Genomic DNA, 14,333 nt, shown 5'->3' on the forward strand with positions numbered 1-14,333 from the left:
CACTCCCTCCCACCACCACATTCATTCTTCCAGGTGCTGCTGACTGCCTCCGGGTCATCCTTACACCTGCTGTTCAATGATTTTCTTTGATGAGCCTGGGGAAGATGCTCAGACAGTTGGGGCTGGCTTGATGGGTGGAGTTTTACGAGAATGATTCTAAGTGTCCAGCTAGTGTGAAAATGGGAGCGTAGTAGATCCGTTTTTTGGGCGGGTTTTCATGCGAGTTTTCCCATAAGTCACACCCCCATAGGCTCCACCACCCACAGGCCCTGCCACCCATAGGCCTCACCCCCAAGGTGCCCAGTTCTCATTACCAAGGTCCTACTCTGGCACTGCCAGGCTGGAACTGCCCAAGGGGCACCACCCCTTGCCCTCGGCCTTCCCAGGGGGAGGCCTCAATGGCTTCCGGTTCTACCGGCAAGGCTAACACGACTTTTCCCAATTTGTGAGGAGAAGGCGTTTTCCTCGCCGGAGAGAACCTCTCCCGACGAGGCCAGAAAAGCAAGCGAGGCCGGACGACTCAGCACCAGGCTCACTAAAGACATGTGAATTAATATTTCAATAAATTAATATGATTTATTCAGCCTCTCACCCATTTCCGATGGGAGGCTGACCCCACCGGAAATCTGGCTCTCATAAGATCTCGAGAGCCGAGAAATCGGGCGTGACCGACGAACTGGTAAAATTCCGCTCGATATGCCAAATGGCCTCTTTAGGCACTGTAGGGATTTGATGGGTCATTCTATTCTAACCTACACAAATCACTGAGATAGTTTTCAACTTTGACGGCTGAAGTTTGTTTCCAATAAAGATTTCTGAACACTCTTAAGAACTTTGCAATTAAGGTCAAGAGACTCCAACATGCTCATTGGTTCTTCATTTTTTACTTTATGCAATGCCTTACTATAATCAATGAAACACACAAATGTATCTTTTCTTCATCTCTGTAATTCTGTCTGACAACAATAGCATTTCTCCTTCCTCTGTCTTCTACAAAACCACAATGAGGAGCTGAAATTTCTGGCTTTATCTTGCTCCTGATTCTATTCATCAGCATCATAGAATCATAGAATTCTACAATGCAGAAGGAGGCCATTCAGCCCACCAAGTTTACACTGACTACAATCCCATCCAGACCCTATCCCCATAACCCCATGCATTTACCTTAGCCCCCCCGCACCCCCCCCACCCCCCCCACACCCCCCCCACACCCCCCCCACACACCACCCCCCCCCCCACCCCCCCACCCCCCCCACACCCCCCCACCCCACCCCCCCCCACCCCCCCACCCCACCCCCCCCCCACCCCCCCCCCCACCCCCCCCACCCCCCCCCACACCCCCCCAAACCCCCCCCCCACCCCCCCCACCCCCCCCACCCCCCCCAGCCCCCCCCCACCCCCCCCACCCCCCCCACCCCCCCCACACCCCCCCCCACCCCCCCCCACCCCCCCACACCCCCCCCCACCCCCCCCACCCCCCACCCCCCCCCACCCCCCCCCACACCCCCCCCACCCCCCCCACCCCCCCAACACCCCCCCACCCCCCCACACCCCCCCACCCCCCCACCCCCCCCCACCCACCCCCCCACCCCCCCCACCCCCCCCCCCAGCCCCCCCCAGCCCCCCCCACCCCCTCCCACCCCCCCCCACCCCCACCCCCCCCCACCCCCCACCCCCCCCACCCCCCCCCACCCCCCACCCCCACCCCACCCCCCCCCCACCCCCACCCCCACCCCACCCCCCCCCCACCCCCACCCCCCCCCCACCCATGTTTCCCTTTGATGTATCTGCCAGAGCTACACCCAATTTCTCCTGTGATTTCCCTCATGTCTTTATGCATTGTTCTTGAGCCTGTGTTTTACGTTTTTCTATTCCCTCACATTTTTTTGTTCAACCATTGTTCCTTCCTTTCAACACATTTTTGTTTGATCCTTTTATCCAATCCCTGGTATTTTCTGTTGATTCATTTTCTTCAAAGAATGACCCTTTGAACATTTCCCCTGTTGAATGGTTTCCTTGGTCCAAACTGTTTTGAACTTCCACATTACATTTTTCTTTAATTGAGCTCTCTGTATTGAATAGTCCATAATCTCGTCTCTTTCCTGTACCTGTTTCTTACAATCTCCTCAGCTTTATTTTGATGGTTCAAACTACAGGTGCTTCCACAGCCAGCACTCGGTTCGATCTTCGCTTGTTGAATTGCGTTTCAGAATCTGTTGTTTATTGTCACATCGTCAATTTAATTTATGATCATGTCACTTGGATTGTTTCAGGTGTATTTCCTTCTTGGATGTTCTCCAAACCAGGTATTTACAATAATTACACCTATCGATCTGTATTTCCCCTCCTTCACTGGGATAACCCAGGCCATGAGGTGGCCTGGAACTATGTTGCAGAAACTACTTTTTTTTGATTTATTATTGTCACATGTATTGGGATTATAGTGAAATGTATTGTTCTTTGTGCGGTATACAGGTAAAACATACTGTTCATAGAGTACATATGGGAGAAGGAAAGGAGAGGGTGCAGAATATAGTGTTACAATCATTGCTAGGGTGTAGAGAAAGATCATCTCAATATAAGTTGGGTCCAATCAAAAGTCCGATGGCAGCAGGGAAGAAGCTGTTCTTGAGTCAGTTGGTATGTGATCTCAGACTTCTGTATCTTTTTCCTGATGGAAGAAAGTGGAAGAGAATATTTCCAGGATGTGTGGAGTCCTTGATTCTGCTGGCTGCTTTTTCCAAGGCAGTGGGAAGTGCAGACAAAGTCAATGAATGGGAAGCTGGTTTGTGTGATGGACTGGGTTACGTTCACAACCTTTTGTAGATTTTTGCGGGCTTGGTCAGAGCAGGAGCCATACCAAACTGTGATATATCTGGAAAGGATGCTTTCTCTGGTGCATCTGTAAAAATTGGTGACAGTTGTAGCGGACATGCCAAATTTCCTTAACCTCCTGAGAAAGCAGAGGCGTTGGTGAGTTTTCTTCACCATAACAACAGTGTAGAGGGACAAGGACAATTTGTTGGTATTCTGAACACCTAGAAACTTGAACTTTTGCATTTAGATTACCCATGATAAAAATCATTTCAATTGTTTTACATTGGGGTTTGGCTTTAACCAGGCCTTCATAGAAGTGATCAATATGCTCTTCTTCACTGGCAGATATTGGTGCATTGACTTGGATGATGGCAAGACTGAGGTTTGGGCTTTGATTTTATCTAGGATCACTCTGTCAAAATGGCACAGTAACCTGGCACACACTTTGAAATGTCTTCATCTCGAAGGACTCCTACACCTCCTTTGTGCTTTTGACATCCTGAGTAGATGAGTTCAATGCTGTCGGATGTAAAATTAACTGCGTCCTTCCAGAATGTTTCACTCAAACAAAGAATGTTGACTTTCAAACTCCTCATTTCATGCTTAATATTGATCATTTTTCCAGACAGTTCAGGATTCCCACATTCCATGTTCTGACGGTGATGCTGTTCTTTTGGATTTGAACAGTAGTGTGACGATGACTTGGTGTCGCTTTGTGATGCATGGCTAACCGTACCGATTGAAACATTCTCTCCTGGGTTGGAGGGGTTCCCCTTGATGCTGTTGCAGTTTTTCTTTGGTTGGTGTTTGTCCATGGTTATGCTTGGCTAGACACTGTAGTGATTTGTTGTTGCCTTCTGCAGGCTACAGTGCTCAATTCACAAAGCTTGAATCCGGTGTTGTTATCCCAGGTGAACCAGGTTCCTGCCAGCCAAGAAGATCCATCAGTCTGCTTCCGCAATGGTTTCACTGTAACCCTGGTCAACCAGGTCAATGCAACCTGGGGTTCGCAAAAGGGCAGTGTCGACCACAGCCGAGAGACTCTCCATATGCCCCTGTTACCCTAAAATCTCCTCCTTACTCTCCCTAATACGTCCTTACTGAAGTGAGGTGCACAGAATTCTCCACAATACTCCAGCTGAGGCTCCATTTATAAGTGATGTATGAAGTTCTGGCATGATCCCTTTCCTTTTATGTTCTGTTCTGTTTAAAAACTCCATTATCTTGTCTCAACATGCCCTGACAACTTTAACAATTTATATATAAAAAATCAGAGAAGGGTTACAACACAAATGGATGCCATTTGACCCATCGGGGATGATTGTACCATCGCATTGCGCCATTTTCGGGGGCAAAAATTTGGTGAGGCGAGTAGCATGATCTGCATCCGCTTCTGCGCCGGTTCGCATTTTACCAAGGCCTGAAAATGGCCACAATCGGGAACCCACCTAAAACAGGGTGCGACGTCAATTGAAATAAATCTGCATGGATTTCAATCCACTTAACGAGCTGCACGCCCCACTTTACTGACACATCTGCCTTTACCACCACATTCGCCAATCCAGAATCGGCCCGGAACAGACACTCTTGATTAAAGTCTGATTCGGGCCCTCCATTAGTGAGGATTAGTGAGGAGGTAAGTGCCAACCATCGGATGGCTCCGCGCTGCTCATGGAAGTGTCCTTTCGTGGTGGCTATGCTATTTTTTGGGTCAGGGTGGCGGGGGAGGTGGGGGATAAAGAAGTCAGTAATGTGGGGAGGGCGGGGGGGGGGGCAATGTCCATGGGGGCCAGAGGGATGCATTATCCAGCCCGGGAGGGATGAGGCAGGGGAGCAGCGTTCTTTAACTTTTTCTTTGCGCATGCGCAGTTGGAGGCTCCGATCGGAGCTGCAGGGTTTCAGGCGCGCTAAGCCCCACCCACAGGCTTCTGCAGCGAGAATCGGACTCGCTGATATTTTTGCAGGCAGAGTGCGTATGGGGGTGCCACAAAATGGGCCCAAAATATTTATCTGAAACACTCCCAGTTTCAAGTCCGCCCAGCACTTAGAATGAAAATGGGAAAAAAACGCCCATCATCTCTGTACCTGCTCTCTGTAAGAGCAACTCATCTAGTCCTACTCCCCTGCCTTTTCCCAGGTCCTGTTGATTTTGTCCCTTCAGATAATTGTCCAATTCTTGATAGAATCATAGAAACATAGAATTCCTTCAGTGCTGAAGGAAGCCATTCAGCCCATCAAGTCTGCACTGACACTCTGCCAGAGTATCCTACCCAGGCCCTCTCCTTTGCCTTATCCTCTATTACCATGGCTAATCCATCTAGCCTACACATCTTGGGACGCTAAGGGGCAATTTAACATGGTTAGTCCACCTAACCTGCACATCTTTGGACTGTGAGAGGAAGCTGGAGCACCCGGAGGAAACCAATGCAGACACGGGGAGAATGTGCAAACTCCACACAGATAGTCACCCAAGGCCGCAATTGAACCCCGGTCCGAGGCGCTGTGAGGCAGCAGTGCTAACCACTATGTCACATGCCCTTTGAAAGACATAATAAAATGTATCTTCACCATGTCAAGCAGAACATTCTAAATCCTAATCACTCGCTGCTTAAATAATTTTTCCTCATGCCACCATTGCCTTTTTTGCATCTTATATCACTGTTTTTAATCTTTCTGTCAATGGGAACAGTTTCTCCCTATCTATTTTGTCCAGGTCCCTCATGATTTTGCGCACCTCTATCAAATCTCCTCTCAACTTTCTCTTCTCCAAGAAGAACAGTTCCAGCTGCTCCAAATTATCCACCTAAATGAGCCTCCCTATCCCTAGGTCAATTTTTTGGATCTTCTCTGCACCTTCACACCTTCTATATTCACACCCTTCTAAAAGTGCGCTGCCCAGGACTGGATGCAATTCTCCAGTCGAGGCCAAATCAGTGTTTTATACAGGTTGAACATGACCTTCTGCTTTTGTACCCAATCCATCTTCTCTTTGAAGGCATCATATTGATTCATTGCAATTTTGCTTTGATTCCAGTTTACCACAGTCAGATCCTTCTCACCCCATGGAAGTTCACCCCTGTGTGATTATTTCCATTCAGGACTGTTTCTTGTCTTGTTCCATCGCTAAACTAAACCTTACAATAGTATGATCACTGTTGTCCAAAGTTCCCCTCCTGATACCTGATCAACTTGACTCACCTCATTCCCCAGGACCAGCTCCAGCCTTGTTGGACTGGAAACATACTGATGAAGAAAATTTTCCTGAACACACACAATTCTGTATGAGGATAATTAAAGTCCCTTATCATAACTACTCTATTATTCTTGCATCTCTCTATAATTTCCTTGCAAATATGATCCTCTTGGAGGGATATTTCCATGTGATGGTGCTCCCAGGTATCTATCACCCCTTGTCCTTCTTAGATGGTAGGGGTCATGGATTTGGAAGGTGCTGCCGAAGGAGCTTTGGTGGGTTCCTGCAGTGCATCTTGTAGATGGTGCACACAGTTGCTACTATGGAGAGAGTGAATGTTTGTGGAAGGGACGCCCATCAAGCAGGCTGCTTTGTCCTGGATGGTGCTAAACTTCTTGACGTGTTGTTGAAGTTGCACTCATCCAGGCAACAAAAGAATTTAATCACACTCCTGATTCGTGCCTTATAGATGTGGACAGGCTTTGGGAAGTCAGGATGTGATTTACTCACCACAATATTCCTGAACTCTGACCTGCTCTTGTAGCCACAGTACTCATATGGCTAGACCAGTTCAGTTTCAAGTTAATAGCAACCCCCAGAATGTAGATAGTGGAGGATTCAATGATGCTGATACCATTGAATGGCAATGGTTAGATTTTCTCTTGCTGGAGATGGTCGTTGTCTGGCATTTGTGCATCATAAATGCTACTTGCCATTTGTTGGCGCAAACCTGGGTATTGTCGCGGTCTTCTTCATTTGCACATGGACTTCTTCAGTCCCTGAGGAGCTTTCTATTTCTAAATACTTTTCAAAATCTTGGCTTTTATGGTACCCATTCTTTTGATATTAACTCTTCCAAAGTTTATCATTTCATAATCTCCACATTAAACTCCACCTACTATGCTTTTACCTGTTTTACTATTCTGTCCATATCATCCTGTAGCCGGTTACTCTCTTGATCACGATCCACTACATCAAGCTTTATATCATCCACAAACTTTATAATTCTTCTCCTTACATCTTAGAAGAGAAATGGACCCAAATTTGAACCTTGGAGACCACTCTTGAAAACCACCTCTGAGTCTGAAAACATGCTCTTATAGCATGGCCCCTTTAATGGGGTGTTCCCTAAGGGCCACGTGGTCAGACCAGACCCCATGGAGAGTCAAGGCGGGAAGCTGAGCTAATTGAGTGAGGGCAGGTGTCCCGGGCTGGAGGAGGATCCACAGCTGGAGCTAGGAAAGAGTAGTGTACAGTCACATAGTTATTTGATTTGATTTATTATTGTCACATGTATTGGGATACAGTGATAAGTATTGTTTCTTGCGCACCAGACAGACAAAACATACCATTCATAGAGTACATAGAGGAGAAGGAAAGTAGTGTTACATTCATAGCTTGGCTGTAAAGAAAAATCAACTTCAAATAAGGTAGGTCCTTTCACATGTCTGATGACAGCAGTGAAGAAGCTGCTCTTGAGTCGGTTGGTAGATGTTTTCAGACTTTATATCTTTTTCCCGACAGAAGAAGGTGGAAGAGACTATGTCTGGTGTGCATGGGGTCCTTAATTATGCTGGCTGTTTTTCCGAGGCAGCAGGAAGTGTAGATGGAGTCAATAGATGGAAGGCTGGTTTGCATGATGGACTGGGCTACATTCATGACCCTTTGTAGTTCTGTCTGACCCTGTTGTTAATATCATTATTTGTTTGTTGGCAGTAAAGGCTTTTGTTCTTTAGCCTCATCGACTTGCGCTCGATTTATTACAAATGTATATTGCTCCATCCCTTGCATGCTATAACTCGGTCAATTTTGGATTTATCCTGCCACATTCCCCTTAATTCCCCTAGCTTCCATCTTCTCACTAAGCCTCCTGTGTGGCCCCTGGTAGAATGTTTTTTCTGTGTGCTTTCCAAAGTATCTTTGTTGGATTTTTTTATCTATGATTCATCACCTTTCTCATGGGATGATACATACTGGGAAACGTTAAAGATACTTTCTCAGAAATAGACCCATCTGGACAAACCTCATTCCAACCTCAATTCTTATTCCAATCTTCTGTCTTTTCAATTTTCACAGGTACAGTCCTGGCAAATATAATGACAGCAACGTTCCTCGCCTGGAAGTAATCCTGATCTCTGAGTAATCTGTCCACTGTAGTAGTGCTGACTTTGCTGATTGATGGAAGTCTTTTATCAATCTCACACAATTCCCCACTGTTCTGTATGACCTCAGGATTTCCCATAGACTCTCAAATTGTAGACTGATTTTAATGATTTCGTAGAGTTTTCTACAGCAAAATTGTTGTGGATCATCTGATTTATATACTGCATCATAAACATTATGTGATGCATGCGCCTTTCCATTTATTTTTGTGTCATCTTCAAATTTGGCTACAGTCCATTCACTTCCTTTTTTCAAGTCATTAATACATGTTGTAAACAGTTGCAATCCCAGAACTGACCCCTTTGCAAAGATGTTGGGAATGTTCACAGAGGGTGGAGGGGAGTGGGGACATCATGGCATGGTGCTGTAGGTGGAGGGTTCAATACTGAATGGACCTTTGCACTTACAGAATAAATGTAGTCACAACAATGCAGAGTGATCTGCCACTCATGGTGAGGTGACAAACCTGGCTATTCTCAGCAGCAATGAGCTAGGAGCCCTGGAGCTGGAATGTGAGCGAGGGGGAATGTCCTCAGGTCACTGAGAGGTTGGAGTCTCTGAGGAAGGTCAGAGTCCAGTGGGCAGAAGCAGGACAGGCGGAGAGTGAAAAGAATGTGGGACTCATCCTTCATGGAAACAGTGTCCAGTGATTCACCAATCACTAAGCCACTGTGATGCCACCGATATCACTCACATCCAACCTCATATCATGAACATTGACTACGTGATGAGTAATAATTCTGACCGATTGCTTTCCTCCCTCAGATGAACCATCATCCAGAGCTAAATGGGCCATTAATAGGCGCGGCTGTACCCGCGTCAGACCCTCTCTCTATACCAAGCACCAGCGCAGAAATTGGCAGGTAATGCACCAACCTGAGGCCTGGGATCACCAAGGGGAACACAGTAAGAAGTCTCACAACACCAGGTTAAAGTCCAACAGGTTTATTTGGTAGCAAATACCATAAGCTTTCGGAGCGCTGCTCCTTCATCCGATGGAGTGGAAGTGTGCTCTCAAACAGTGCACAGCGACACAACATCAAGTTACAGAATACTGGTTAGAATACGAATCCCTAAAGCCAGCCAGATCTTAAGGGGCCCAGGCCACAGTGAATGATGGCATGATGGGCATTACAGAATGGTGGTTATGGGAGAGGTTGGGGGAGGAGGATCAGCAAGAGCAGGGGGTGGATGAACAAACCCTCCACTCTCCTCTGCTTCTCAATTCCAAGTCCCTCAATCAAGCATTGCGTACCTCTGAATGAAGAACCCGTCTCCCTCAGGAAGCTTGCAAGCATCCTTGACTGGGATGAAACTCTTAAGTGGTCATTAAGTTCACCATCAAACTTGCCTCAGGAGAGGGTATTAGATTCCAACCCATATTTCTGCAGGCTAAAATAACTGAAACCAATTTCATTGTGTGGAATGTTACCCATCATTCATATAAGAATTTTTGTCAAGTCAGAATCCGTACCATGTGATAATTATGTATTTAACACGTGGGAATAATTAGAAATTTAAAAAACATAATGACTTGTAAACACATTCCTGGGAAAATACAGTGAGTGACTCAATGCTTCAGGAATTACGAAGACTGAGAACCATTATTATTCCTTCCAACGCACACCAATTACAGTTCCAGTGGGAATGTCCCTGGAGAGCACACAATGAGATGCGACCTGGATACACTGGATCTTTGCCTGAAGTTGGAGGATCTTTGTGCCCATGTGAAAAGAAAGAATTCCATCTGCTGTGGACAAGCGGCAGCATAAGAGGGGGCTGGTGCTTTTAATATTCAGACAATCTTAGAATTAGAGCTAGCTCAGTTAGGAATTATTGGATGATGCATGTTTTCACACATGCAGTAGCAGAAATCTGGAACGCTCCACCCTCCACTCCCCGAAAGATTGTGAATGCTGCGTTTGTTGAACATTTTGGAACATCTCCTCGATTTCACAGGGAAGGGCATTAGGTGATACAGAGAAAAGGCAGATAAAGGCAGAGGTGAGGTACAGATCAGCGCAAAGAACGAAATGGCAGAAAAGCCCCAAGGATAGAAACATAAAAATGGGAGCACTGAGTGATTCACTCTCTTCCAACATTCCTGTTTTCCTGTTTGTCAGGTGAACCCAGTGTGAGATCAGTAGTACACCGAGTGAGATTAGGCATACTAGGCATGGCACTCACTACAATCGTTTGTACATGAAGGTAGAGATCAGGGTCCTATTACCTATACTGCACACTAATCAACTTATTTAAATAGCCTCCTGCCTACAAGAAGCTCAAGTACTGAACATATAAAGGCCTGGTTGAAATTGAGTGTCTTAAGCATTAAGAGGGTCCAAGGAATCCATCTGATTTTTCCCTTCTGTTTGCACTTACTGAGAACTAAAGTTTAAAGATTATTTACTCGTCACAAGTAGGCTTATATCCACAGTGTAATGAAGTTACTGTGAAAATCCTCCAGTCGCCACACTCTGGCGCCTGTTTGGGTACACTGAGGCCAATGCGTCTAACCTGCACATCTTTGGACTGTGGGAGGAAACCGGAGCACCCGGAGGAAAGCCATGCAGACACAGAGAGAATGTGCAAACTGGGTAAATGAGAGTAAAAGTCTACAAGGTTATGCCCTCCTGTTGTAGAATTTTTTAACTGTATTGAACATTGTGATGTTTATGATAAAAATGGTAAATGTTGGAAATACTCATGGGTCAGACATCATCGTGGTGATAGAAGCCAAGTTAACACTTCAGGTTGATGACTTTTCGTCAGAACTGGTCAAATGTCTATCTCAGTTAAGATCATGGATATGCCAGTAAGATCACTCTAACTCTTTTCATTTCTACTGTTAACATTGCCAGCTTCCCCTGCTAACTCAGGTGCCTGAACCTCACCACTCACCTTCCGTTCCCCCATTCTGCACGCACGCTACGCACTGGGTTGGGGATGTTTCTCATAATAGGATGATCAGAATTGTGTATACAGGCTGAGCCAGCACTCTACACAAGCTCAAAATCACTTACTGAGATTTGTGACCTTTCCCTCCAGATGCACACCTTCTTTGGCCTCTTCACTGCTGCCATACTTTTGTGCTGATGGCTTCAGTAGTCTATCCTCCAACTCTGCAATGTAATTCTCCTGTGTTATGAGACGTGCTTTATTGGGGAACGGTTACTCAGTAAGAACATCCTCCCGAGGGCAATTAGGGATGGGTAATAATTGCTGGCCTAGCCAGTGATAGCCACATTCCATGAAAGGATCAAAACGAATTAACATAAGCATCCACGATCTTCATGAATTGAAAATAGATCACAAAAGATTCATTTTACCAATGATTATGGAACTGAGGTAAGAAACAGAAAATCATATGATACATTGTGTGGAAATAATTAATGTCAATAGTATTGACAAGGCAGAGTTTAATGCTAAACATACCAATTTATAAACATCTGTTGCATTCTCCCTGTGTCTGCATGGGTTTCCTTCGGGTGCTCCGGTTTCCTCCCACAGTCCAAAGATGAGCAGGTTAGGTGGATTGGCCATGCTAAATTTTATCTTAGTGTCCCAAGATGTGTAGGTTAGGGGGATTGGCCTGGTAAATATGTAGGGTTACAGGTAGAGGGTCTGGGTGGGTTGATCTGTAAGAGAGTCAGTGCAGGCCCAACGGCCCAAATAGCTCCTGCACTGTTGGGATTCTATGATCATCTAAGAGAGAGTCAGCCATTCCACTGGAGGCAGATATTCATCTCCTTCACCACCAGCCCATGTCAACGGTACTATGAACAATCTATCGATAACATTGCCAGTGTTTCCCACATCTCAAGAACCAATAAGAATCAATCTTCCTGCAATATTTACAACACGCAACAACGAGAGAGAATTTTCCTGCAATGTTTCTCTCGCTAGCAAACAGCAGCCAAAAGGAGTTGTTTAGCAATCAGGGGGGTTTAATAATTCATACTGTCCAGAATTACCCATTTTAATAGTTATGATAGACTACACAGGACAAAGATCTTTTGATGGAAATAAGGAATAATAAGATAGTTTTAACGAAGAATATTACCTCATCTTGATTCTGCTGCTTATATTAAAGTCTTCTGCAAACTACAAGTCAAGCACCAAATTTCAACAAAAAACAAATAAAATGGAATCAATATCTTTCTGAAGAGAGCAGAACGTGTGGGACCAGAAGATGTACAGATGCAGCATGTTGGGGGATAATGATGTGAAGCTCCAGCACCCACATTTCTTCCAACTACTCCGACATAGGTCTGAGGCCATGATGAGAGAGTTCGCAGCAACAGAAAAGTGACCAAAAGCAGGATGAATGATGGAGATGTCTCTCAGGGAAAAGTCCCATTCTTATTGCTTATGAACCCTGCTAAGTCTCCCTAGAGCCTAGGAGATTTAGGGGTGATCTTATAGAGGCTATGGGGTGATCTTAGAGGTCTATAAAATAATGAGCGGCATAGATCAACTAGATAGTCAACATCTTTTTCCAAGGATAGAGAAGTCTAAAAGTAGAGGGCATAGGTTTAAGGTGAGAGGGGAGAGATTCAAAAGGGTCCAGAAGGACAGTTGTTTCACACAGAGGGTGGTGAGTGTCTGAAACAAACTGCCAGAGGTAGTAGTAGAGGCGGGTACAATTTTGTCTTTTAAAAAGCGTCTAGATAGTTACAAGGGTAAGATGGGTATAGAGGGATATGGGCCAAATGCAGGCAATTGGGACTAGCTCAGTGGTTAAAAAAAGGGGCGGCATGGACAAGTTGGGCCGAAGGGCCTGTTTCCGTGCTGTAAACCTCTATGACTCTAAATGACTATAGATGTGTCAGTAAGCAAGCTGGCCAGACTGCAAGTGCCACAATGCAATGTGGTGCCAATCGTTACACAGCCATCTGCTGCTCAGCACAAGGAGGTGCTGAATTACCCCCCATCCCTGGAGCTTGTAGCCACTTGACTTGTTTCCCCTACTCAGGGAATACTCAGATAACACATGTAGGCAGTAGAAGGGACACAGCACAGTTGGAACCAGAGTGGGGAATGGGTGGGGCAGTGGCATCTTTCTTTTGCTTTTCTAGGTGGGCCTTGCATGGGTGGGGTTTGATTCTGGGAGAGCCTGTAGGACCAGGAGGAATGCTGTTGCTGTCCTCACTTTGCTGTAGCTCTCAGCCTTCTTGGGGCCTTGGAAACCTAGCCAGCTCCAGTAAAGCTTGCAAAGCTGGTCTAAACTGAGGCTTCCAGCTTCAATAACACATTTAAAATGCCAACCCGCCTCTTGGATTGCTGTCAGATGTTTTGCCCATTTACTCCCATCCGCACCCAATTGCACTTGCTCAGTCACGTTAAAATGATCCCCTTAGAGAACAAAAGCAACAATGTGAAGCTAAAGAAGGTGAATTGCTGGTTAGGCCTCATCTGAAGTATTTGTCCAATTCCACTTCATGAAGGATGTCAGAGCTTTGGAGAACGTGCAGAGGAGATTTGACTGGAAAGGTGCCAGGGATGATACACTTCAGGTACAAGAAGAGACTAGAGAAGCTGGGATTATTCCGGCTAAAAATTGGTGGGAATAAAACATAGTCATAAATTTCAAAAGAAAATGAGATAACTACATAATGGTAAAAATTGCACGACTGGGGGGAAAGAGCAGGGTGGTGGGACTATTTAGAAGGCTCTTGCAAAGATTCAGCTCAGACATAATGGATTGAATTGTCTTTTTCTATGTTGTCTGATTGTATGATATACTCGCATTTTCTTTGATGTGGTAAATGTTTGTTTGGAGCCTGAAGACATGTCTGAGTTCCACTCATGACAATGCAAGAAGCTGGGTTTGACCTCTTCGGCAATCTGATGGGAAGGGATTTCTGAATGACAACAGTAATCTTGTAAAGGACTGCGTACCCGGCTTGCTATTTGTGGGAGGATTATCTCTAACTGACTGCTTTTTTGATTTGATTTGATTTGATTTATTATTGTCACATGTGTCAGCATACAGTGGAAAGTATTGTTTCTTGCGCGCGATACAGACAAAACATACCGTTCACAGAGAAGGAAATGAGAGAGTGCAGAATGTAGTGTTACAGTCATAGCTAAGGTGTAGAGAAAGATCAACTTAATGCAAGGTAAGTCCATTCAAAAGTCTGACAGCAGCAGGGAAGAA

Source organism: Mustelus asterias, chromosome 5 (genome assembly GCF_964213995.1).
Source record: "Mustelus asterias chromosome 5, sMusAst1.hap1.1, whole genome shotgun sequence".
NCBI lineage: Eukaryota > Metazoa > Chordata > Chondrichthyes > Carcharhiniformes > Triakidae > Mustelus > Mustelus asterias.